At 44.2% G+C, this 26,027-nt stretch overlaps 1 protein-coding gene across 4 annotated transcripts in view; it reads right to left on the bottom strand.

Moving 5' to 3' along the window:
- LOC145342956 (sodium-dependent phosphate transporter 2-like) overlaps positions 1-26,027 on the bottom strand; it is an 80,050-nt gene that overhangs the window by 39,133 nt on the left and 14,890 nt on the right. For 3 of the 4 annotated variants that reach the window (XM_080188605.1, XM_080188609.1, XM_080188608.1), the window contains exon 1: positions 4,040-4,176. The exons of the other annotated variant lie outside the window; for it this stretch is intronic. The gene's annotated coding sequence lies outside the window, so the exon portion shown is untranslated. Of the gene's footprint in view, positions 1-4,039; positions 4,177-26,027 lie in introns of those variants that run through there. 4 annotated transcript variants of the gene reach the window in all.

The following is a 26,027-nucleotide window of genomic DNA, read 5'->3' as shown; positions in this document are numbered from 1 at the left end:
CTGAACAATTGGTTTTAGAAGTTGTTGATTTTCTAATGCACATCTGCTGCAGCATTCGCTGTAAACAACACTAATTTTCAGGAAAAGTGATTTGTAATCACTTTAAAATTGGGAAGAACCCCAAGTCACAGATTATATGCTACTTTCAACTGATCATTCACAATTGTCCAAGCACTTCAGATAAGGATGATGCAAAGTTCTGAAAGAAAGAGAGGTATGTGTATGCGCACACAAATTGAGCCAGGGAGAGACATATATTAAAAAGTTATAAAAAAGGAGCATTTATGAAGAAAACAGAAAGACAAAAGTTACCGTACATAGAGATGCCAAGATCATTTGGTAACATCGTCTCTGAAGGAATGACAAGAGAGATTGATCTACTAGTCTAATTACCTGTTTCCATGAATAATCTAGCTCTATTCAACTGTTTGGGACACAGATGGGTTACATAAGAATATTAAAAAAAAATAGGAGCAGGAGTAGGCCATCTAGCCCTTTGGGCCTGCCCCACCATTCAATAAGATCATGGCTGATCTGAAGTGGATCAGTTCCACTTACCTGCCTGCTACCCATAACCCTTAATGATCAGAAATCTATCTACCTGTGACTTAAACATATTCAACAAGGTAGCCTCCACCACTTCAATGGGCAGAGAATTCCAGAGATTCACCACCCTCTGAGAAAAGAAGTTCCTCCTCAACTCTGTTCTAAACTGCACCCCCCCCCCTTATTTTGAGGCTGTGCCCTCTAGTTCTGGTTTCCTTTCTAAGTGGAAAGAATCTCTCTACCTCTACCCTATCTAGCTCCTTCATTATCTTGTAAGATCCCCCCTCAGCTTTCTAAACTCCAACAAGTACAGGCCTAATCTACTCAATCCCTCCTCATAAGCTAACCCCCTCATCTCCAGTATCAACCTGGTGAACGTTCTCTGTATTCCCTCCAAGGCCAATATATCCTTTCACAAATAAGGGGACCAAAACTGCACACAGTACTCCAGTTGCGGCCTCACCAGTGCCTTGTACAGTTGCAGCAAGACCTCCCTGTCTTTATATTCTATCCCCCTCGCGATAAAGGCCAACATTCCATTCGCCTTCTTGATCACCTGCAGACTGAGATTTTGCGATTCGTGCACAAGGACGCCGAGATCCCTCTGTACTGTAGCATGCTGCAAGATTCCACCATTTAAATAATATTCCATCCTAATACTATTTCTTCCAAAGTGGATAACCTCACATTTGCCAATGTTATACTCCATTTGCCAGATCCTCGCCCACTCACTCAGCCTCTCCAAATCTCTCTGCAGACTTCCCACATCCTCCACGCATTTCACTTTTCCACTCATCTTCATGTCATCAGCTAACTTTGTTACCCTACATCCAGCTTCACTCAGGGTTAAAGAGAGCAAGAGGGAAAGGTGGTCCTGGATTACCCTGCACAAATTGGTCACCGGTTTTAAGAGTGTTTTAATCTCAATACACAACAGCTATTTAATATGAGCTGACACAATACAGTTGCCAAAAAGAAAGAACTCTTGATAAATTTTCATTTTCATGGTATCTTTCATGACTTCAGGCATCTCAAATGCTTACAGCTAATCAAGTACTTTAAACTGAAGTCACTAAACACAACACAGGAAAATGTGGCAGCCAACTGCATACCTGAAAATCTCAAACAGCCATTAGATAACATTCAGATGATCTAATTTTTAGTGACTCCCTGAAATGGGAAGTTGGGAGAACTCTGCCGTTCTCCTACGGCATTTATTGCCATGGGGTCTTTTACATCGACATGAGGGAAGATTGAGCTGCAGACTAGGAGCTTGTTTGAAAGATGAAGCAGCACTCCTTCATTACTATCTTGACAGTATCAGCATGAATATGTTGAAGTGTCTGGAGAAGGAGATCTTCTTGACTGGCACCCAATCCACTACCCGAAACATTCATTCCTTCCAATATGGTATTACAGGATGCACTGCAGTAATTCATTAATTCCTTCCCAAGCCTATAACCTACAAAGGCAGCAGGGTGTTATTAACTCCTGCAAGTTCCAAGTCACGTGTCATTCCAAATTGGAAATAATCACCATTCCAGCATGGTCACTGGATCAAAATCTTGGAACTTCTCAATATGAAAGCAAGTGCCTGCACCACACGAACTGTAAAAGCTCAAGGTGGCAAATCACCAGCATCTTCCCAAGTCCAAATATGCAGAAAATGCTGGTCAACCAAGTGACACCAACATCCTCTTTAAAAAGCTCTTAGCTCAGAAGCATAAGTGTTACCAATGAGCCACAGACCTGGTGCGGAGAGGGGGGGGGGTCGGGATGCCAACCTCATGAAGCTGCTCTTGGGCCTGGCGAGATGCGCCGTCAATAGGTCCAGACAACGGGCGATCGACAGGATCATCCACCCCGACTGCCTGCCCCTCTACTGCGGCTACGTTCGCAGCCAGGTGTCCCTGGAGAGGCAGCATGCTGTGTCCATGGGCGCAGTTGACGCCTTCCGTGCCCGCTGGGCACCACAGGGGTTGGGGCGTGTTATAGACCCTGATAATCACATTTTGATTTAATGTTTTAAGTTTCCTTTGGATTTTGATTTCTGTTCATGCCGTCCCCCCTTCCTTCTGGGGGGAGCTGCCCCTCTTAATTTGTCCCTAAGTTAATTTGAGTTTGTTTACTTGTTGGGTACATAAAAGAACTACCAATGAGCCACAGTTACAAACACAGTGGTGGTCCGCATGTTTCAAATATCCTCAAACAATAGTAATCATACAAGGTAAATAAAACTTATAACCAGGGGTTTTCTTAATGGAGATAAAAGCAAAGGTAGATGTTTCAGACACTTGCTCCAGCTTCGAGTACAAGGCAGAGAAAGATTACAGATACAGGAAACAATCTTTGCAAATTCTAGGTGTTTGTTCTTTTTGCAGGAATGGTACAGCTTAATACTAACAGAAGGGTATTAATTCCATAGCCCAAGCCATGTAAATTCCACTGTCATATTTTGATCATTTATTTAGCACCCTATGCCAGAGGTGGGTGAATACATGGGTGCCACCACACGACACAAGCTCTGGCTTAAACTCACCATAAACAGGCTACAGCTGCTGGATTGGTTTCATTCAAGGGGAGCATGTGGTGTTATGATTCAATAACAGTTTTCTACAGGTCTATTTCTTTCTGGTGTTTTACTGCATGTTTAAGTGCCATCAGATTGAAGGAATTCAGTAGAAGTGCCCAGGAGCCAAGAATTCATAAATCACATTAAAACCAACATAGCACACAGAGCCAAAACACCAGCTACTTTCAGATTTAGCCAACATTCAGTTTGAAATAAACAAGCTGGGGAGTGCTGAAAAACTTGTGATGAATTTGTGACTTCCTCCCATATTCTTTTGCATTTGATCAATATTGTCACATCCAAACACTTATGTGCAAAAGAAATGACTTCTTGCATTGAGCCGCACAAACAAATCTATAAATTGTGACAGTTCATACCTGCAGCCTTTAATCCCTAAATAGATTGATGGTGCAAGGAGTACTCCAGCAGTCACTGGGTCCATGCACAAGCAGATCCCCTCTCCACCTTCCTGCGGGATGTCCCTCCATTAGTGTTAACGCGAGTCAGTTCAATGCCCTGAACTGGGGGCCAGGCTGAGCTGTGCATTTCCACACTAAGCCTGTTCTCTCCTGTTCAAAATTCTGCATGTTCGTTTTGAATCCCCAAAGCAGTAAAGCGGTGATTTTTTAAAATTTAAAATGTGTCATACAACACCTCGCAAAAAACAATTTAAAAATAAGCAAAAATATTAGATTGACCATAATTTTATTTGGGTTCACGGCTGAATTTCTAAACAACGCAAACTACAATCGATTGAAAAATATCAATGAGTTGACAAGAAACCTCGATGGAGAAAACTTTAAAAGATCGTATTTCAAAGCGAGTTGAGCTTTTATATTTACTTTAAAAGTTTTGCACTGGGAGAAGTAAACATACCTCCAGGGAAGGAGTCTGAGACTAATCCAGTGTAACTCTCCTTACCTTCTGGCTCTCGGGGCTAACGCAGTCTGTTGGGTCCAACTCAAAGTTACAGCAGCCCGGAGTTCACCGCACTCACAACACTCCTACACAGGCACAGAATTCCTGTACCTCTCGGCACGGCTGCTGGTAAAGACCAAAAGTACAGCTCTGCACTTTTTATAATCTGAAGACTGGGGAGTGTCACCTGGTGCCGGGGCACATGACAGTAAAACGGGAGGGAGGGAGAGAGAGAGAGAGAGAGAGATAGATAGTGGGAGGTCCTTGGCATTTCCCCAACACGCATGGGTTGCACATGCAAATGCCACTCGCCTAGGCAGGGAGGGCACTGGTCCAGATTTGCGGATTAGACACAAGGAGCAAGTGAGTCATGTTTTGTATACCCAAGATTTTGCAACTTTTAAATCCGGAAAATAAAACCATTTTCACCCCTTCAGATTTCAAACAACCCATTTACCCAAATTAGAATGATTTCTAGGGACTCCAGCAATGCCATTGTAAAACTTGTAAATTATAGAGTCCAGGCAGCAATTATCGGCATCCCACTGATCTATTCCATCTCAGGTATAGATCCCGTCTCCACAAGCACGCTGCACAAAAATGTTGCGGGGGGTGGGGGACACACAGAGAGGGAGAGTGAGCATAGGAGGACCGAGGTACAGACTGGAGGACAAACTGAACAGAGAAATAGCCATATAGAAAAAAGACAAAAATTGGACTGGGGGAACTGGTGTGTCCATATCTGGAACATTACATTGAAGGCTAGCTTATTCCTGGAAGTAACTCGTAAGGCGCGCACCCCCCCCCCCCCGCCCCCGGCGAACAAAATGGTCACAGAGAAAGCTTTGAGAACATTAATTCTGGTACCTTTTTTAACTGTCAAAGACCCGAAGAATTTGCTGGAATGGCTGTGCAATGACCTGCAACAGCTGTTACACATTCACTACTCCAGAAAAATCTTATACAATTATTTACCCTCAAGTGCTGTGGCTTTTCACGTCACACCTTAGTACTGCAGGAATTTGCTCTGCAGCCAGGTCTTAACACCGCAAGTCTGATGTCCTTGGGTCATCAGCCAGTTTAAACAAGAAATGATTTGATTTGTCACATTAGTATACAGTGAAAAGTATTGTTTCTTGTGTGCTGTACAGACAAAGCATTTCATAGAGAAAGAAAGGAAAGTGTTACACATTGCTGAGTGTAGAGAAAGATCAACTTAGTGCAAGGTAGGTCAATTCAAAAGTCTGATGGCAACAGGACAGACGCTGTTCTCGAGTCAGTTGGCATGTGACCTCAGACTTTTGTATCTTTTTCCCGACAGAAGAAGTTGACCACGCAGCCATGGGTGCATAAGGAGTATAGTAGGGACTGAGGACACAGCCTTATGGGACACCGGTATTGAAGATGATCCTGGAGGTGGTGTTGTTGCCTATTCTTGCTGATTGCTGTCTGTGGGCTAGGAAGTCTAGGATCCAGTCACAGAGTGAGAAGCCGAGGCCCAGGCCACAGAATTTGGAGATGAGTTTCACAGGAATAATGATGTCAAAAGCTGAGCTATAGTCAATAAATAGGAGTCTAACAGTGAACAAACTTCTGAATTAATAGCATTTCCCTTTGCAACATCAGCAAGTGGCATGGTTCAAATTTCTATATAAACCAATAGACAAATATAGCATTTATTTTTTTCTCTATTACATCTGAAGTGAAGTACACATTTTTAACTATATTACATTACTGTTTAACACACAAATCATAAAAAGCAGGAGGATTATTGAAAGCAATTGACTAACAAAAGGAGAAAATGTTAGGAGTTTTTTTTAAGGAAAAACAACATGCTACAATGATCTGGAATGCATTGCTCAAAAAGGTGGTGCAATCAGATTCAGTAGTAACTTTTAATAAGGAATTGGATATCTAGTTGAAACAAGAAAATCTGGAGAGCTGTGAGGTTAGACCAGGGGAAGTGGGGATAATTAGAAAGCTCTTTCAAAGAACAGGTACCAGCACAATTGGCTGAATGACTGACCGCATCTCAGAAGATTTACGATTCCCTACAAGAAGGCAGGAGGAAAATAAATTTCAAACATTCCCCATAGAGTTCCCCACAATACAGAAGTCCATTCAGCCCATGGAATCTACACCAACTCTAAGAGTATCCACCACACTCCCCTTCCCCCTCCCTCACCTAAATGTTTACAGAGGCTAATCCACTTGACCTAGACATCCTGGGACACTAACAGGCAATTTATCATGACCAATCCACCCAACCTGCAGCTCTGGTCTCCTGTCAGGTGGTTGGAGAAGATTTTATGGCACTATTCAAAAAGAGCTGGGGAGTTCTGTCTACTGACTTGACCAAAACCATGTTTTCTGGTCATTTTGCTCAGTGCAGGGAGAGACCTTTTGGCCCATCAAGTCTGTACTGACAGTAATCCCAGCCAGGCCCTATCCCTGTAACTCCCCCATATTTATCCTGCTAATTTCTGTGACACCAAGGTGTAATTTACCATGGCCAAACCACCTAACGCAGAGATCTTTGGATCATGGGAGGAAACCAAACAAGGGGAGAATATGCAAACTCCACACAGTTACCCAAGGCTGGAATTGAACCCAGGCTCCTGGTGCTGAGAAGCACCAGCGCTAACCACTGTGCCCCTTCAGACATCTCAGATGGATGCAAAAGATCCCATTGTATTATTGCAAGTCCACGGGGTGGCACAGTGGTTAGCACTTCTACCTCATAGCACCAAGGACCTGGGTTCAATTCCAACCTTGGGTGACTGTTTGGAGTTTGCACGTTGTGTCTGCATGGGTTTCCTCCAGGTACGTCCGGTATTAGATGTGCAGGTTATGTGGATTGGCCATCCTTGGTGTACCAAGATTTATAGGTTAGGGAGGTTAGAAGGGAAAATATATCCAGGGTTACAAAATAGGGCTCGAGTGGATTGCTCTGTCAGAGTCAGTTCAGACTTTATGGGCTGAATGGCCTCCTTCTGGATTATAGGGATTCTATGGGAAGGTGCATCGGAAGTAAAGATTAGCATAAATCAAATGGTAAAGCAGGCTCCTGGTGCAAAATGGCCTACCTGTCTCCTATTTTATTTGTCTGAGTTAGAAGATTGCAGTCTGTTACATTGTTAGAGTTGCCATCTTTTAGGGTGAAATTTAATTTTCATCCTTGTCCATTCAGGATGGGTTTAAAAAAAACCCCAGGGTAACCAGCAGCAACTAGGGAGTATCTCCATTATCTTGGGAAACATTCCTCCTTCAAATTCAACTAGATTAGGAATTTTTCTCATTGCTGTTTGCAAGCTTTTGCTACATCCCCTATGCACTTCAAAAGAAATATATAGCCAAGTACTTACAGATGAAAGGTGTAAAGATGTAATATAAATTCTAAGAAACAGGAACAGAGGGAGAAAGAGTTTGTGCTTATTAATTGTCATCCCTAAAAGCCTCAGACAGGATTACTCCAAAGTGAAACACCAGTGTTTATTCATCAAGACTAGATTAGTTTAAAAAAGCAGAGCATGAACCTGTAGCTTAAAAAATTAAAAGCTAAAAGGAAATCACATCATATCAAGCATCCCAAAACGTAATCCTGCGAACCAGTTTGCTGACTGAAATCTACTCTATTCTTACAAAGGGGCAGTGGCAAGAGGTTTTCTGGGACAGGTCAAGTGGTGTGTGCTGCACGTTAAAAATATTCCTTCGCGCAGTTCAGGCATTTCATAATTCATAGAATCATAGAAACCCTACAGCACAGAAAGAGGCCATTCGGCCCATCGAGTCTGCACCTACCACAACACAAGGCCATATTCCTACATATTTACCCACTAATCCTTCTAAGGACACTAAGGGCAATTTTTAGCATGGCCAATCAACATAACTCAATCTTTGTTGTGGAATAAATTGACATACTATTGAAAAAAATTGCCTGGTGCCAAGATTTAGCTGGTGCATAGAAATTCATAAAGACTTAGTGATAGCTTATTCCATAACATGTGCACAGCCTTTGATAGGGAAGCACTTGCATTTATATAGCGCCTTTCATGATGGTCCAGAGACCTTCACAGCCAATGAAGGATTCTTGTAGTAATGCAGGAAATGTAGCCATCGATTTGCACACAGCAAGGTCGCAATCATATTGAGCAACATGATTAGAAAACATGCTTTTGCTCAGGTCAGCAGACAGAATTACCCAGCTCTTTAAATAGCGCCACAAAATCTTCTCCAACCACCTGGCAGGAGACAGAACTGTAGTTTAGTGTCTCATTTGCAGATGCCATCTTCAATAGAGCAATGCTTCTTCAGTATTGCTCAAGAGCGTCAGTCTGGATTGTTCACTCAAATCTCTGAAGTGTGGCTCGAACCTTTGACCTTCAACCAAATCCACAGAACTTCCCAGTTGATGATAGTCCAGTTTTTAAAAATACACCGAATGTTGGACCTTGTCCTGGCTGCAGATTACTCATGCCTGATATCCACCATTGCATATTCCATCTCCAAACCACCCTCTAAATTACAGTGTCTGTATCTGAGATCAAGTGGTTTTCAGGTTCTCTTTATCTTCTGCTATTGCCTAGTCAGGCTGCAGCTCTTATGGACATAAAACGCAGGCAGGTACAAAACCATGCTACACTGGAGGTGAAAAAGGTGCAAACTTACACAAGCTACAGCTGCTATATCAGAGATTGTGGGACGAGAGGAAATGAGATGCAAAAAGGACGAGGATATTGTCACTTTCTATCATTTAAGCCCTGCTGCTGACCACAGCCTCAACAATGTCCATTCTATTGGTAACAAGCTCTGTCTACCTCCCATGGGTACTAATACAGCACTAATATACATAGCCATTGGGGTCAATGCTAAGAATCTGGTGGAGGACCTGGGAACATCCAGAAGAATTGCAATGATCTCACTTAGTAATGCGTATTGAATGTCAACCAACTGCCATGTCATCAAGCTCATGCTGCTCATCACTCACTCTGCAATTTCCAGCAATAAGGGCTAATGATTAACATTCATATGCTCCACCCCACTGACAATTATCATTGTGCAAGCCTGACATCCCCATTTCCACAAAATATCAGCTGCTACAGGCACATCATCCAAAAACACTGCATCATACTCACTGACACTTCCCTCTCTTTAGTAAGCCCACATGAACAAGAGCAGCAGCAAACCAACTGCAGGCAGGCTCTGCTTTATGCACTGACCCCAATGAAGTTGGACAAATGGAACTGACGTCATTGAGGCCACAGCAGCAGTGCCATCGAAAAATCCAGGATGATGGTAGGTTCTTGGGTTGATGCATCTTCTTAAACTCACTTCATCCTTACTTTGCAATCTAGGTACGGCATTGATCCTGCAGATGATTCACCCATGTTTCTGTTGCCTTTTCCCCATTCCCTTTACTCATCCCAACCCTCCCCTTGTGCATATATGTTTTCAGATACTAAGAACTGTGACCTGACCAGCTAGTGGTGCCAGAGGTTGAAGTCCAAGAGGAGCAGGTCTCACAACAGTAGTCATTTGCAGCCACTGTTCACACTAGTATTGCACACACCTTACAGATAGGATCTACGATGACGAGTTATTGGCACAATTAGGCTGCTGTCAAATATTGTGTCTGTGCCAACTCAGTAGGGGACTCAGATGAAGGGTCCAGTAAGGCAGCATACAGGGTGTTAGCGATGGAAAGATGGTAGGAGTGGAGGGCCTGAATGACATTATTGTTACTAGAGAGGCGGTGCTCGACAGACTGGAGGGACTGATTGTGGACAAGTCCCCAGGACCGGATGGAATGCATCCAAGGGTTCTGAAAGAAATGACAGAGGTGATTGCGGATGCCTTGGTGATTATTTTCCAAACGTCGCTGGATTCCGGGGAAGTGCCGGAAGATTGGAAAACGGCTAATGTTACACTGTTGTTTAAGAAGGGTGGCAGGCAAAAGGCGGGGAATTACAGGCCGGTTAGTTTAACGTCTGTTGTAGGAAAAATGTTAGAATCCGTGATCAAGGAGAAAATAGCCAGGCATCTTGAGGAGAATTGTTTGGTAGAGCAGACGCAGCATGGTTTCGTTAAGGGGAAGTCGTGTCTGACGAATTTATTGGAGTTCTATGAGGATGTGTCTAGAGCGGTGGATAGAGGAGAGCCGGTAGATGTGGTCTTTCTTGATTTTCAGAAGGTGTTTGACAAGGTACCTCACAAGAGGTTATTGCAGAAGGTAAGGGGGCATGGAGTTGGGGGTAGGGTGTTAGCGTGGATAGAGGATTGGTTGTCAAATAGGAGGCAGAGAGTGGGGGTCAATGGGTGCTATTCGGATTGGCGGTTGGTGACTAGTAGAGTGCCCCAGGGGTCGGTGCTGGGGCCTCAGCTATTTACCATTTATATTAGATGATCTGGAGGAGGGAACCGAGTGTATGGTGTCGAAATTTGCTGATGACACCGAGATTGGTGGAACGGCAAATTGTGCGGAGGGTGTGGAGAGTCTGCAGAAGGATCTAGATAGGCTGGGTGAATGGGCCAGGAACTGGCAAATGGAATTTAATGTTGGCAAATGTGAGGTTGTCCACTTTGGTAGGAATAATGGTAGGAAGGACTAATACTTACATGGCGAAAAACTGCAGCATGCGAGGGTGCAGAGGGACCTCGGGGTCCTTGTGCATATGTCGCAAAAACCCAGCCTGCAGGTGCAGAGGTGGTCAGGAAGGCGAATGGGATGCTGGCCTTCATAGCGAGGGGGATTGAATATAAAAGTAGGGAGGTCTTGCTGCAGCTGTATAGGGCACTGGTGAGGCCGCAGCTGGAGTACTGTGTGCAGTTTTGGTCGCCGCACTTACGCAAGGATATTTTGGCCTTGGAGGGAGTGCAGAGGAGGTTCACTAGGCTGATTCCAGAGTTGAGGGGGTTGAGCTATGAGGAGAGGCTGAACAAACTAGGCTTATACTCGTTAGAGTTTAGAAGAATGAGGGAAGATCTCATTGAGACATATAAGATGATGAATGGGATGGATAGGATAGAGGTGGAGAGGCTCTTCCCGCTTAGAAAGGCCAGTAGGACTAGAGGGCACAGCCTCAAGATAAAGGGGGGGGGTGCGGTTTAGAGCGGAGTTGAGGAGGAACTTCTTCACTCAAAGGGTGGTGAATCTCTGGAATTCTCTGCCCGTTGAAGTGGTGGAGGCTGCCTCGCTAAATATTTTTAAGACGCGGGTTGATAGGTTTTTGACAGGCAAGGGGATTAAGGGTTATGGGGAGAGGGCGGGAATGTGGAACTGAGCCACGACAGATCAGCCATGATCTTATTGAATGGAGGGGCAGGCTCGAGGGGCTAGATGGCCTACTCCTGCTCCTATTTCTTACGTTCTTATACAGGAAAATGCTAAATGACCAGGCAGACAGGGAAGATTAGGATGTATTGGTAAGCTTGTTATAACGTCTTTTGCCACCAACTTTATACACAAGAACTTGGAGTCCATCATTTCTAGTGTGGGAGTGGTGGCGGCCAACTGCATAGGGATACTCACGGGCCCAAAAGTGACATGGCTTCTGATTCCTCAGCTTCCAGTATAGTGCAGAGGCCATGGAATGTCCAAATGTTACAATCTATGCTCAGACTGAGGTCATAGCTGTTTGGTTATCTGTAAGCTCAGACTGTTGCCATATTAGCTGCAGTTTTACATAGGATAAAACAAACAGGTTATTTGAGCCAACATGTCATTTTCTGTGCTCCACTCAAGTCTCCTTCCATCACCCAAATTTATTAGTATAACCCTCCAATCCCTTCTACCTCTTATGCTTATCTGCCCTCTCTGACTACATCTATTCTGATTGCTTCAGCCAGTCTGTGTGCTAGTAAGTTGCACTCTTTGAGTAAAGACGATTCTTTTGATTTCCATGTTGGATTCTTGTTCGCTGACATATTCTCAAATCTTTTTTGGACCCATTCATGGCTGATCCCTCAGTCCAGCAATCTATGTTCCAGCACATTACCAGGATGGCTGGCAAGTCCCAGCGACAGTGGCTCATTGAGTGGACAGCAGGTTTGTGCACAGATGCTGACATTCTATCACTACTGCTCCTCCATGCTGTTATCCATCAGCCAGTCCAGACTGCTGCCATTGTTGCAGTCTCTTGATGGGTCTTCAAGGCCAGAGCTGTTCAAAGGTATGCTGCAAGTCCATCAGCAGTCACAGACACTCAGCAGTTTTTCATCAACTCTTCTGCAAGCACTGTAAGCAACATCAGCCTGACAAAGGCATCCACAAGCCAAACACTAAAGGGACTGCACAAGTCTACTTGCAGGAATCATGGATGGAATATTAGATAGTTGGCACAGAATGATTGTTACATAATGCTTTTTTTTTTAATTTCAGAGCTGATAAAGGGCTGCAGTGATGGGCCCTGTAACATGGAGATGGGAAACCTGGAACAGACGCAGAATGAAAACATTGCAACTACTGCCAGGATAGCGAACATCCTCCAACATGTTCTGGGTGCATAAACACACGAATTTCATGATGAGAGGTATCCATTGTGGTTTTTTGCCCTGCACCAAGGAAAGTCAATTCCCGCTTAGGGAAGTGATCAGAAACAGGATATCAATTTTTCCTTCCTCAATTGGCTTCAGTTGTTCTGCCGTTATGGAGCAAAGCTTTCCAGATCTCTCAACTTTGCTGCCTTGCAGTACAATCTCACATACTTGCTATTGCAAATATTCTTTTGTTCTTGGCCAAAGACATCAGTAGCAAGGACAGGCCCAATCACTTGTTGCTCAGGAGTGACCCCACCTCCCTTTCCTTATGATGAAGATGCTGCCAAACAGGATATCTGGACATCTAATTCCAGGATATCAATCCAGCAAATATAAAAGGGGTGATGCTTTAATGCCTAATTCAGAATGGTGCAAGGCATATAGGGAAATCTGGAGCTGGTGGTGTTTCCATGACATTGCCATCCTGTTTGGTGGGAGACGTCACTGGGGATTGAGGTATAATTTGAGTAAGCTTGATCATTTGCTCCAGTAAATCCAACAGGTAGTGTGTCAATGGTGGATTTGAACATGCTGACAGGAATGCCAAGATAACAATATAACTCTGGATGGTGTCAAGCTGAGTGTTGTTGCAGTTAGGCCACCAAGAGATGGTGAATGTCATATTTGAGACTTGGAACTTGTGAATGTCCTTTATGAGGAATCAGGAGATGAGCCACTTGTCAGAGTATTCAGCCATTTCTCTGCTTTCGTAGTCACTGTCAATATGATTAATCCGAATTATGGTTCAATGAAGTTACTGCTGCTCTCAATCTCATTTTGAGAGGACTGACGGGCAGAGGCCAAGCCAATGAATGGGACTGGAAAATCTGCACTTGGTGGCATGAATGTTAGCTGCCAGCACAAACAGTAGTTATCCAGGCTTACTATAGACTCCCATGAGCTGCTTCATTATCATGGAGCTGACGCTGAAATCAGCAGCAAAACAGTTCCATTCTATCTGCAGATGGTACGAAGGTCACTGACAAAGCAGCTGAAAATGGCCAGTCAAGGATGCTTCTTAGGGGAGCTTCTCTGAGTGATGTCCCGCGACTGTGACAACTACCTTCCCTTGCACTAAATATGGAGAGGAATGTTCCGTTTTGATCAGTTGAGGTATTTGGTTGAATGCTGCCTTGATGAGGAGGGCAGTTACTAATCCCCAACGCTCTTTATCCATCAAGGAGATGATGAGGTTTAGAGTCAAATAATATTAGCAGATCCAAAATTGCACAGAAGGCAGATTATAGGGGAATAAATATTTGATTCCATCATAACTCCTTTCATCACTTCACTGATTATCGGGTGTAGGCTGAAAATGGCAGTAACTGGCTTACTAATTTTATTCTTTTTCTTTAAAACGGATAGCACACCTGGACAATTTGCTATGTTGTGGCCAAAGTGTTTTAGTACTACAGTCATCATGAAATGAAGTTTTTGGTTGTATCAAGGGTATTGTGCAAATCTTTTAATATCACAGACATAAAACACACTGGCAGGACATTGGGGATCTTAGAAGGTGGCAAGAGTAGCATCATCTATTCCACATTTATAGCTAACAGCACTTACCAATACTCACAATGGAGGAATCCAGCACTTAAATACAAAAGTTGAGAGTCGTCATCATTACCTGGTTAGCCATCACAATTCTTGACTGGGCAAAAAGTGACAAGGATTTTGTACTGGCCACTTCTACTTATGCCATAATAACTGTTTTGCAATAGGTAGATTGAGGACAAGATCAATTAGTTATTTTGAGGTTCAACCAACAGCTATATCCTACAGGCCTTCCAGCTTAGAGCTAGTGTCCAAGAGGCACTCTACCTCACGACACCTCACCCATCCGGGGCTGAGCATATTCTGCGTCCCTCATAACTTCCAAGAGATGTTCAACATAGAGGGGTACAGGTTCATCAGCTTAGGCAAAAACAGCAGATGGTGATCAGAAAATTTAATCTAAAACCACAAGACTACGTCTAAAATGAATGTTCAGAATTCCCAAGGACAATCCCAACTATTCTTGTTTCCATGGGCTGATTCACCACACCACAGGTAGATGAATGTCTTACATTGATTGGTTGGTTCATAGATGAAAAGGTTGCTAGATGATTAGTATCATAGCTGCATTGTTACTGACTGCTGTTTTTGGAGGAACCCATTACCCTTGTCTAAATTTAGACAAAGAGAAAAACTGTCATAGCCTGGGAAGGGCCAGAGACAAGAGGATGCAAGAATGTGTTCCATAAATTTTTATATTTGTAAATAAGATAATTTGACTGTCCAGCCCAGCACAGCAAGTATATCTTTCTCTACTATGGGAATATAGGAATCGCAAGATGAGGAAAAAGGTCATCTTGTTTGGCATGCTACCATCATGGAGTCAAATGACACAAGATGATGAGAGTTGTTGACTAATCACAAGAAAAAAACTGAGCAAAAGTAGAGCATGCAGAAGGCATATACCCCCTCAAGCCTGCTCCACCATTTAACTAGATCATGACAGATTTGTAAAGCTACGCTTTGTAAAGCCATATCTTTTAACCCAATTTATCTTGGTCATGTCTATTTAATTGGCTTTAAGTTCAAGACTCTAGGTTCAGATATCAATCACTCTTTCCCCAAAAGAATGCCTTACAAGAAATCCATGCAGACACAGGAAGACTGTGCAGACTCTATACAGACAGGACCCAAGGCCAGAACTAAACCTGGGTCCTTGGCCTTAAGTGACTGTGTGGAGTCTGCAAATTCTCCCAGTGTCTGCTTGGGTTTCCTCCCACAGTCCAAAGATGTGCGTGTTTAATTGGCCATGCTAAATTATCCTTTAGTGTCAGGGGGACTAGGAGGGTAACTTCATGGGGTTAGGGGATAGGATCTGGGTGGGATTGTGGTCAGCACAAGCTTTATGGGTTGACCGGCTTCCTTCTGCACTGTAGGGATTCTATAACTAATTAATCCTGCTTTAATTACAATAGAGAAGAGACACGATAAACAATACCCACCAGCATTTTACAACCCTTATTATTTCTCACTTTCACCTATACTGATTCAACTATTTGCTATTTCCTCACTACCGTGCTAATGCCACCCTTTATTCTATGGCCTACCCACCCCAATCATTTTCATTTTATTTGCCTTTTCCAAACATCAGGTACCTTGGAATATTTAGTTCCCAATCTTGACAGCCATTCGACCTTATCTCTAATTACCATTACATCCAATCTATTTCCCTATTTGCACCAGTAATTCATCTATTTTAAGAGCGAGTCATCCATTCAGTCATAATATTTTACAACTGCCCTGATTTGATCTTATTCAATGACACACTACTAAACTTTGTCCCTTCTGGTCCCACGTCTTTTCTCAAATCACTGCACTGTGTGTGATTGGCAAAATAAAATGGGTGCATCCGATACCTACAGCTGCTGAGGGACATGAGTTTCCAAGCTATTCCCTTAGTACACTAAAACAACTTATTTTGGAACAGTCCTTTACATGTGTTCCTACTTCTATCCCAACCATTGATATCAGAATTTAAAATAACTATCCATAAAAAGGAGTGAACTTTTAGCTCAGCGGCACACCCTATGAGACAGAGGCAAGGATTCCAAGTCCCTCTCCAGAGGATCCTGATTTGTAAAATATAGAGCGCTGGCACTGAATGCTGCATGATGCCCAATGGAAGTAAACATGCTTGATGAGTACATATCGATTCCAGCCTTGGGTCACTGTGTGTGGAGTTTGCACATTCTCCCTGTGTCTGCATGGGTTTCGTCCACAATCTGAAAAACAGGCTGGTTAGGTGCATTGGCCTGAACAGGTGCCAGACTGTGGCGACCAAAAGAATTTCACAGTAAACTTTGTTGCAGTGTTAATGTAAGCCTTACTTGTGACTAATAAATAAACTTTTAAATATATGGATAAGGAAACAGCAGATTTCACATCTTTGGTTGTTTCTTCCTACCTCGACGAAGTTACTCCAGCAGATTTCATCTTTTGTACTCTAGCTCAAAGGTAATCTCACAGCTCCCAATGGGTTCAAAAAGTAACTGGCAGTCATGGCCCAAAAAAGGTTAAAATAATCCCATCTGTCTGAAAACCCTGGAATTCCTAAAGGTTTAAAGAGTCCTATTTCCATATTTTCCCCTAATGTCTGATAAGCGACCAAACTCAAAAAGACAAGATTGGGTATCACATATTCTTGGACATAAAAAAGTGTTAACACCCTAATTATCTGAATGTGCACTGGGACAGTATTAGCATAAAAGGACATAAGAACATAAGAAATAGGAGCAGGAGTAGGCCATCTAGCCCTTCGAGCCTGCCCCGCCATTCAATAAGATCATGGCTGATCTGTCATGGCTCAGTTCCACATTCCCGCCCTCTCCCCATAACCCTTAATCCCCTCGCTTATCAAAAATCCATCAACCCGCGTCTTAAAAATATTTAGCGAGGCAGCCTCCACCACCTCAACGGGCAGAGAATTCCAGAGATTCACCACCCTTTGAGTGAAGAAGTTCCTCCTCAACTCCGTTCTAAACCGCACCCCCTTTATCTTGAGGCTGTGCCCCCTAGTCCTACTGTCATTTGAGCAGGAAGAGTCTCTCCACCTCTATCCTATCCATCCCATTCATCATCTTATACGTCTCAATGAGATCTCCCCTCATTCTTCTAAACTCTAACGAGTACAAGCCTAGTTTATTCAGCCTCTCCTCATAGCTCAACCGCTTCAACTCCGGTATCAGCCTAGTAAACCTCCTCTGCACTCCCTCCAAGGCCAAAATATCCTTGCGCAAGTACAGCGCCCAAAACTGCACACAGTACTCCAGCTGCGGCCTCACCAATGCCCTATATAGCCGCAGCAAGACCTCCCTACTTTTATATTCAATCCCCCTCGCTATGAAGGCCAGCATCCCATTAGCCTTCCTGACCACCTCTGCACCTGCAGGCTGGGTTTTTGCGACACATGCACAAGGACCCCGAGGTCCCTCTGCACCGTCGCCTGCTGCAGTTTTTCGCCCCGTAAGTAATAGTCCTTCCTACCATTATTCCTACCAAAGTGGACCACCTCGCACTTGCCAACATTAAATTCCATTTGCCAGTTCCTGGCCCATTCACCCAGCCTATCTAGATCCTTCTGCAGACTCTCCACGCCCTCCGCACAATTTGCCGTTCCACCAATCTCGGTGTCATCAGCAAATTTCGACACCATACACTCGGTTCCCTCCTCCAGATCATCTAATATAAATGGTAAATAGCTGAGGCCCCAGCACCGACCCCTGGGGCACTCCACTAGTCACCAACCGCCAATCCGAATAGCACCCATTGACCCCCACTCTCTGCCTCCTATTTGACAACCAATCCTCTATCCACGCTAACACCCTACCCCCAACTCCATGCCCCCTTACCTTCTGCAATAACCTCTTGTGAGGTACCTTGTCAAACACCTTCTGAAAATCAAGAAAGACCACATCCACCGGCTCTCCTCTATCCACCGCCCTACACACATCCTCATAGAACTCCAATAAATTTGTCAGACACGACTTCCCCTTAACGAAACCGTGCTGCGTCTGCTCTATCAAGCAATTCCCCTCAAGATGCCTCGCTATTTCCTCCTTGATGACGGATTCTAACATTTTACCCACAACAAACGTTAAACTAACTGGCCTATAATTCCCCGCCTTTTGCCTGGCACCCTTCTTAAACAACGGCGTAACATTAGCCACTTTCCAATCTTCCGGCACTTCCCCGGAATCCAGCGACGTCTGGAAAATAACCACCAAGGCATCCACTATCACCTCCGCCATTTCTTTCAGAACCCTCGGACGCATTCCATCCGGTCCTGGTGACTTGTCCACAATCAGTCCCTCCAGTCTGTCGAGCACCGTCTCTCTAGTAACAATAATGTCATTGAGACCCTCCAGTCCTACCACCTTTCCATCGCTCACACCCAGCAAATTATTCACGTCCTCCTCCGTGAAGACCGAAACAAAAAAGTTATTCGAGACCTCAGCCATTTCCCCATCCCCTACCACTAAGTCCCCCCTCTCATCCTCTAAGGGTCCAACGTTCACCCTAGCCAGCCTCTTCCTTTTTATATATTTATAAAAACTCTTGCTATCCTTTTTTATATTAAGCGCTAGCCCAGCTTCATAGTTTCTCCTGCCCTTCTTTATCAATTTCTTTGTCAATCTTTGTTGACATTTAAACCTCTCCCAATCCTCTTCTCGCCCACTACTCTTAGCTACTCTAAACGCCTCCGCTTTTAATTTAACACTTTCCTTCACCTCCTTCGTTATCCACGGCTTATTACCTCTCCTCCTACGGTCCTTTTTGACCATCGGAATAAATTTCTGCTGAGCACCAAGAAAGATCTCCTTAAAGATCCTCCACTGCTCCTCAGCAGACCTACCTTCCAACGCGCTCCCCCAGTCAACATTCGCCAATTCTTCTTTCATCCTACCGTACTCCCCTCTGTTCAAACAAAGGACGCGCGTCCGGGAACCCACTTTCTCCTCCTCCATCTGCACCAGAAACTCCACCATACAATGATCACTCTCCCCAAGAGGATCCTTCACCACAAGGTCCCTAATTCTACCCGCCTCATTACATAACACCAGATCCAAGATAGCTCGCTCCCTCGTCGGCTCCAACACACACTGTTCAAGGAAACTATCCTGGCAGCATTCCAAGAACACCTCCTCGAGCCCACCGCGTCCAACATGGGTCGACCAATCAACATGTAGATTGAAATCTCCTATAATTATGGCCATTCCATTCCTGCACGCCGCACTTATTTGCGCGTTAACAGCCCGCCCCACCTCCAGATCATTATTCGGGGGCCTATAGACGACACCCACCAGCGTCTTCCTCCCTTTGCTGTTCCTAATCTCCACCCACAACGATTCCACTTTCTGCTCTTTGGTTCCTATATCATCCCTTGCTACCACCCTGATGCTATCCTTAATCAGCAGAGCAACGCCCCCCCACTTTCTCCTCTCGCCTATCCTTCCTAAACACTTGATAGCCCTGTACATTCATCTCCCAGTCCCTGTCACCTTGCAGCCACGTCTCTGTAATGGCCACCAGAACATATCCATTTGTGCTGATCTGCACCACCAGCTCATCCACTTTATTCCGAATGCTTCGTGCACTCAGATAAAGTGCCTTCATCCCAGCCTTCACCTGTACCCTATTTGCCAGAACGCCACCAACCATACTTACGCCCCCTACTCCCTTAATTATTGGGACATCCTCGGCCTCTTCCCTTACCTGTACCCTCTCCTTAACTTTAGACCCCGTAATGTCACCTACCCTCACCGCCCCCCCCCCCCCCCCCCCCAGCCCTGTCTACAGTCCTATTTACACGATTCGCCAGGACTCTGGTCCCAGCACGGTTCAGACCAACCCCATCCCGCCCGAACAGGTCCCACCTACCCCAATACTGGTGCCAATGCCCCATAAATTCAAACCCATTCCTCCCACATCAATTCCTGAGCCACCCATTCACTTCCTTAATCTTATCAGCCTTACGCCCGTCTGCACTCGGTTCAGGCAGTAGCCCAGAGATAACCACCTTGTCGGTTCTACTTTTTAATTCCATTCCCAGCTTTTCATACTCCCTCCCCAGATCCTCAGTTCGCATTTTGCCTACGTCGTTGGCACCCACATGTACCACAACGACCAGATTCTCACCCTCCCACTCCAGGTTCCTCTGCAGCCCAGATGTGACATCCCGGACCCGAGCACCAGGCAGACAACACACCCTTCTGTGCACTTTGTCATTGTGACAAAAGACAGTGTCAATACCCTTAACCCCACTATCCCCAATTACTACTACGTTCCTTTTCACCTTCTCTTTGCCTATGTCCTGCTGCATCACTGTACTGTGTGCAGTTTGCTCACCAACCTCACCTCCCTCGTTCTCATCCACACTGGAAGCAAGAACCTCAAACCTGTTATGCAGATTGAGAGGCTGAGGCATCCGCTCCCCACCCCCCTTCCTCCACTCCCCACCCCCCTTCCTCCGCTCAGCAGCCCCCTCTTGTTCCTGACCGTTAGAGTTAGCCAGTCTAGGGGGGGGTGGATGTCACTTGCACTCCATTGACAATGGCACCCTCTCTCCCCCTGATAAGCCTCAGTGTCTGTAGCTCAGAGGCCAGCTCATCTACCTTGAGCTGGAGCTCCTCCAGCAACCTGCACTTACTGCAGACATGGTCACTGGGAAGGACCCTGGGGTCCACCAGTTCCCACATCATGCAGAAACAACACATCACATGCCCCTCCATTATTCACTGTAGTAATATTGAAAATTTCCACACGAACTTATCTGGCCCTTTTTCTCCCCAGCCCTTTTGATCCTAAGCCCTAATAGCTCACTCTGCTTCCCACTCACTCCGCTGCCCGCTGTCTACACCAGGCCTCCTTTTAAACCTGGCGCTGTTTTAAAGCCTGCTCCCCCACAACTCCCTGCAATCCACTCCCTTAGAATTCTTAAAGCGGTAAATACAAAAAGCCCGCAAAAATGCTTTTAAATGATTTAAACAGTTCTACAAGGTAAGTTCTTACTACGAAAGTGCTTTAAACTTATTTAAACAGGTTTTAAACAGGTAATTTCTTATCTGTCTCTCTGCTCCTTCACTCGTCTCCTCCAGCAAACAATGGAAGGCTTCACCGTGACAGTGAGCAAAGAATCTCTGAATGGACTCAACTTTCTTGATTAGTATGTTTCCTGCCCAATGCAGAAGGAGGCATTGCTGGATCTGGGGACCAAAGTGCTTAAATACCAGTAGGGAATAGTGATCATCATTAAGATTTAAATTAAATTGTGAAAAAAGACAAGGAGCAAAAAGACAAGTTGAGTAAAAATATTTAATTGGTAGGAAGCCTGTTCCAGTGGAGAACAACAAACTGGATACAGGTAATTGAAATCAAAGATTGGCACCCCAAACTATAAAGAAACAATACGGCTATTTTTAAAGAGATGGTTAGGGTGCAGTCTGAACATATTCAGAACAGTCACAGGTAGGATAAACAAAGCTAGAACCTTTGGACGATGAAGGTAATAGAGGGTAAGACGAAACATAAAAGTATACCTACATAATACAATAGGAGGTTGAAAACGATATGGTCAAAAGAAAAATGAAATAGGAAATAAGAAAGGTAAACAAAGTACAAGAGATTGGCAGCTAAAAGTCTTCTATTGCAATATAAAGAGTCTGGGGGAGGTGGGGCTGATTAAATAGGCCGATGCAGAGAGAGAGGACGTAACTGAGGTACAACTAAAGTTACCTTTACGCACATTTTGCACACCCTCAATGCCCTCCCTTTCCACTCACACCCTCCCCGCCCATTCATTCTTCATGCCTTCCCTCCCACACATGCCCTTCTTACTCATCTCCTTCCCCCCCACCCAATCCTTTCCACATCATTCAGGCACACACACTCATTCCCTCCTCGCCCTCTACCCTTCCCCCATGGATTTCTTCATCTTTCCCAGATGTTGGAGAATTCAAATGCTGTCAGGGTCAGATTCTCAGCCTCCACCACCTCATCCCTTCACGTTCTCACCCTAGTCTGGCAGCATTGACTCCTGCAGCCAAGGCAGCACCTGACTGACAAGCCAGTGCAAGATGATACTCTGCAGACTGCAAGTGGGAGCAGTAGCTACTAAGGATATGGCCTCTGCATTGCCAAATCACAGAATTGGATCTAGACCAGTGGACATGACAGCTCCACACCGACAGCCAGTACACTGCCTTATTCTTCACAATGATCCAGTTAATTTTCTGTGAAAGTGGGGAACTGCACTTTAAAGCTGTGCATGGCTCACAGGCTGGCCACCCCTGACATGGATATACTGTAGAAGCTAGGAGCATTCACTTTAAGAGGAAGTCAACAGACCATTTTATAGGTGTTCCAAACCATGAGGATTTCGTAGAGAAAGTGGATAGAAACTCTTCCCATTGGCAGATGGGTTGAGAACCAGAGGTCACACATTTAAGGGGATTAGTATTGGGATTTGGAATATATAGAATCTGCCCGTGCTTGCTCATCAGGCAATCAAGGTGTTCAAAAAGGAAACTGGAGAAGCAACAAAAAGGTAAAAAATAAATGTGGGGCTACAAGAGTAGGATATGCAAAAGGAGCTAGTTAAACTGCTTTTGAAGACGGCTGGCACAAGCTCGATGGACTGAAGCACAGGAGGACATTCTATGAATGTTATCCTAATAAAAGATTGGCAATCATTTGTGCTGTAAATTATGAAGACAATTATAGTTTTAGTTCCCGGGTCAAGTTACACGTTAAACTAGCTGGGTAGTTTAGATCATTGGTGGGCAGATTTCACAACTCATAAACGTCATGTTCAAGGCAATTCCACAGAAGAGTTCAGGTTCAAGGGTGAAGGAAAGAAAAAGGCAGAGTCTTGTCCAGTTGGTGAACCGGAGCAAAAAGTCAACAATAGTCAGGATACGCTAAAGTTTCAAGAAGCTATTTTTAAAACATAAATCACTTTTGCATTACAAGAAACACAGCAACAAACTTGCAGTTAAGTAGCAGCATTGAGGTATCCACTTTTGTGATGTTAGTTGAGGGACAGGGAGAACTCACACCCTTACAATTCCAAATAGTGCCATGAGATTTTGGACATCTACCTGATGAGCCAAAAGATGGCACCTTTCAGGATAGCACTCCAGGATTATCCAATATGTTAGATTTCTAATTAAAATTGGATTTTATTAACAGAGAAACAATCACTATTATGATTGGTCAGGTACATTCCAGTTGTAAAGTTCAAAGCATATTGCTGAATCAGATCATTCAAAGGAATGTCAAAGTTATTGCCAATAGAGTACAAGCTCTGCTTGATAATGTGTTCCAAACTTGTTAAGGGAATGAAGAAAAGTCACAAAAGGTGACCCCCATGGTTAGAATTGAATATTTGCACCAAGAAAAAAGACAAAAAGATTACATTTCCTTTCTAATGAATCAGTGATGCAGAGGAGTTATGTACTATAACAGAGAACTGTCATTATACAAACCAACAATCCAGTTAACAGAACAATAATCACTCCAGAATACAGTATGCTGTGGCACACTCACACAATACAAATTTATATACAAAGCAAAATGGACACTTTCCTGTACATACTCCTGTATGGAGTCAAGAGGTCAAGTACCTTTTTTTTGTCAACACATGGAACCGCTGGAATGCAAAAGCTAACATTCACATCTGGACAAGTCTTGGGGAAAGTCATTAAGGTGCAAATGATCCTTTCTGTAAAAATGGCTGCATTTTTCTAAATAATTAAAAAGACTGGGTTCAACAGTACTAATGCAGCCTCTAACTCCAAACTTGAAATCCAAAAACTATGCGAAACAACAGCTCGTATTTTATCAAGACAGTTAGTAGATGAGTAACATCTATACTTCCATTGCCTAACAGCCCAACCATCAAAAACTATTTATGGGACAATGGTAAGAGACGCTCTAGTCACATGACGGACTAGGGTTTTAATAAGGCACATTCTGATCAGAAAGGCTGAAATATCTTTGCCAACAAAGTGGGAATACCCAGCCTAAGGACTTGTGCTCTTAAACAACATGTTGGCAAAGATTTGAACATAGAATATTTCAGCACAAACAGGCCCTTCAGCCCACAAGTTGCGCCAATCACATCTATACCTACCAAGCCATAGAACTATCTGTAACTTCCAATGCCATTAGATCCCATATACTCATCCAGAGGTCTTTTAAAAGACCCCAGCGAGTTCACGTCTAGCACCATCAACGGCAGCCGATTCCACTCACTCACCACCCTCTGAGTGAAAAACTTACCCCTAACATCTCCTCTGTACTTGCTTCCCAGCTCCTTAAACCTGTGTCCTCTCATAGCGACCATTTCAGCCCTGGGAAATAGCCTCCGAAAATCCACCCTATCTATTCCTCTCAACATTTTATAAACCTCTATCAGGTCGCCTCTCAACCTTCGTCTCTCCAGGGAGAAGAGACCTAGCTCCCTCAACCTATCTTCATAAGGTATGCCTCCCAATCCAGGCAACATCCTTGTAATTCTCCTCTGCACCCTCTCAATAGCTTCCACATCCTTCCTGTATTTGAGTTGGCCTTAAGCTCTCTAACTGAGAAACCTTACCAGATCTCCACTATAACACCTCGATTGGATTTGCTATTGAGAACATAAAACAAGAGTGAATCTATCCTTCTAAACGACCAGAATTTTTTTTTGTTCAGTGGATATAAAGGATTACAGGAGTTTACAGGCCTACACCATTTCAAATCTTCACCCGGGGAAAAATAGCTCTTGTCCAGTGTGTAGTTGCATATATGTGGCTATTGAACAATAAACATCTCTAAAACTTATAAAACCCTGTTACTTGCCTGTACCTGACAGAGCGCACACACATGGAAACAGTTTGCCAGGAAACAACTAAACAGTGGAACAAAGTAGAAAATGCTGAACAGCCGACTTAAGATTTTATACCTTTCTCCTCTTCAGCACCACCACTCCCCAAAGGTAAACCGTGGCGATACAAACAGACTCATGTGAATCACCCATGCTCTACCCTAACTGGCCATCATACCAGGCATATGTTCATTAATATATGTCGGTTGACTGGACAAGCAAGTGTGGCGCTGGTATAGCGTCAAAGATAGAAAGCTGAAACTAAAATATCTTCCTCAGTTTGACAGCTGCAGCCCACAAAGTGCTCTTGTGACAAATGAAGGCTTGGAAAAAAAGCTTTAAACCAGTCCAGGTCAATGCTGCAATACAGGAAACCTGAAAAAGAGTAGCTAATAGCACCATCCTGTGGTGGAGCACTGGCACTTCTGCAAATTCCCTCACCAAATCTTTAATTTTGACCAAACAATAAACCACCTATCCTAAAGACCTTAGTTGCAGTCCATGTGTTGCAAGTACACCCACGTTGTTAGAGAGGGAGTTCCAGGGTTTTGACCCAGCGACAGTGAAGGAAATGGCAATACATTTCCAAGTCAGGATGGTGTGCAGTTTGGAGGGGAACTTGCAACTAAGTGTTCTCATACATCCGCATCAAACCGATGCAACACAGGCATGGACGAGGGTTTCAATAACAGGTCAGAGGTAACAGCGGACTTGGTCAATGTTACTTGAAAATAAATGGGCTTAGCAGTGGCACCAATTATGCAGTTGGAAATTCATCTCAGGGTCACATCAACATTGTGATCCATCCAGATCCACCTCAGACAGTGAGAGGGGAATGGAGTTGATACCCATGGAGCAGAATTTGTTGCAGGGATCAAAGATAAATCTTGAATCCTCTCATTATTTAATTAGAAGATATTTCTGTTCATCTGGTATTGGCTGTCAGATAAGCAGCAGTGGGGAGGCGGAGCTGGACATCATGGATACACACGTAAACTGTGAAAAGGGAGTAGGTAGCATATAGATGAGAAATAGGAA

This window comes from Carcharhinus amblyrhynchos, chromosome 5 (genome assembly GCF_965287045.1).
Source record: "Carcharhinus amblyrhynchos chromosome 5, sCarAmb.v2.hapA, whole genome shotgun sequence".
In the NCBI taxonomy this organism is placed as follows: domain Eukaryota; kingdom Metazoa; phylum Chordata; class Chondrichthyes; order Carcharhiniformes; family Carcharhinidae; genus Carcharhinus; species Carcharhinus amblyrhynchos.
This window is presented reverse-complemented; position numbering and strand designations above follow the sequence as displayed.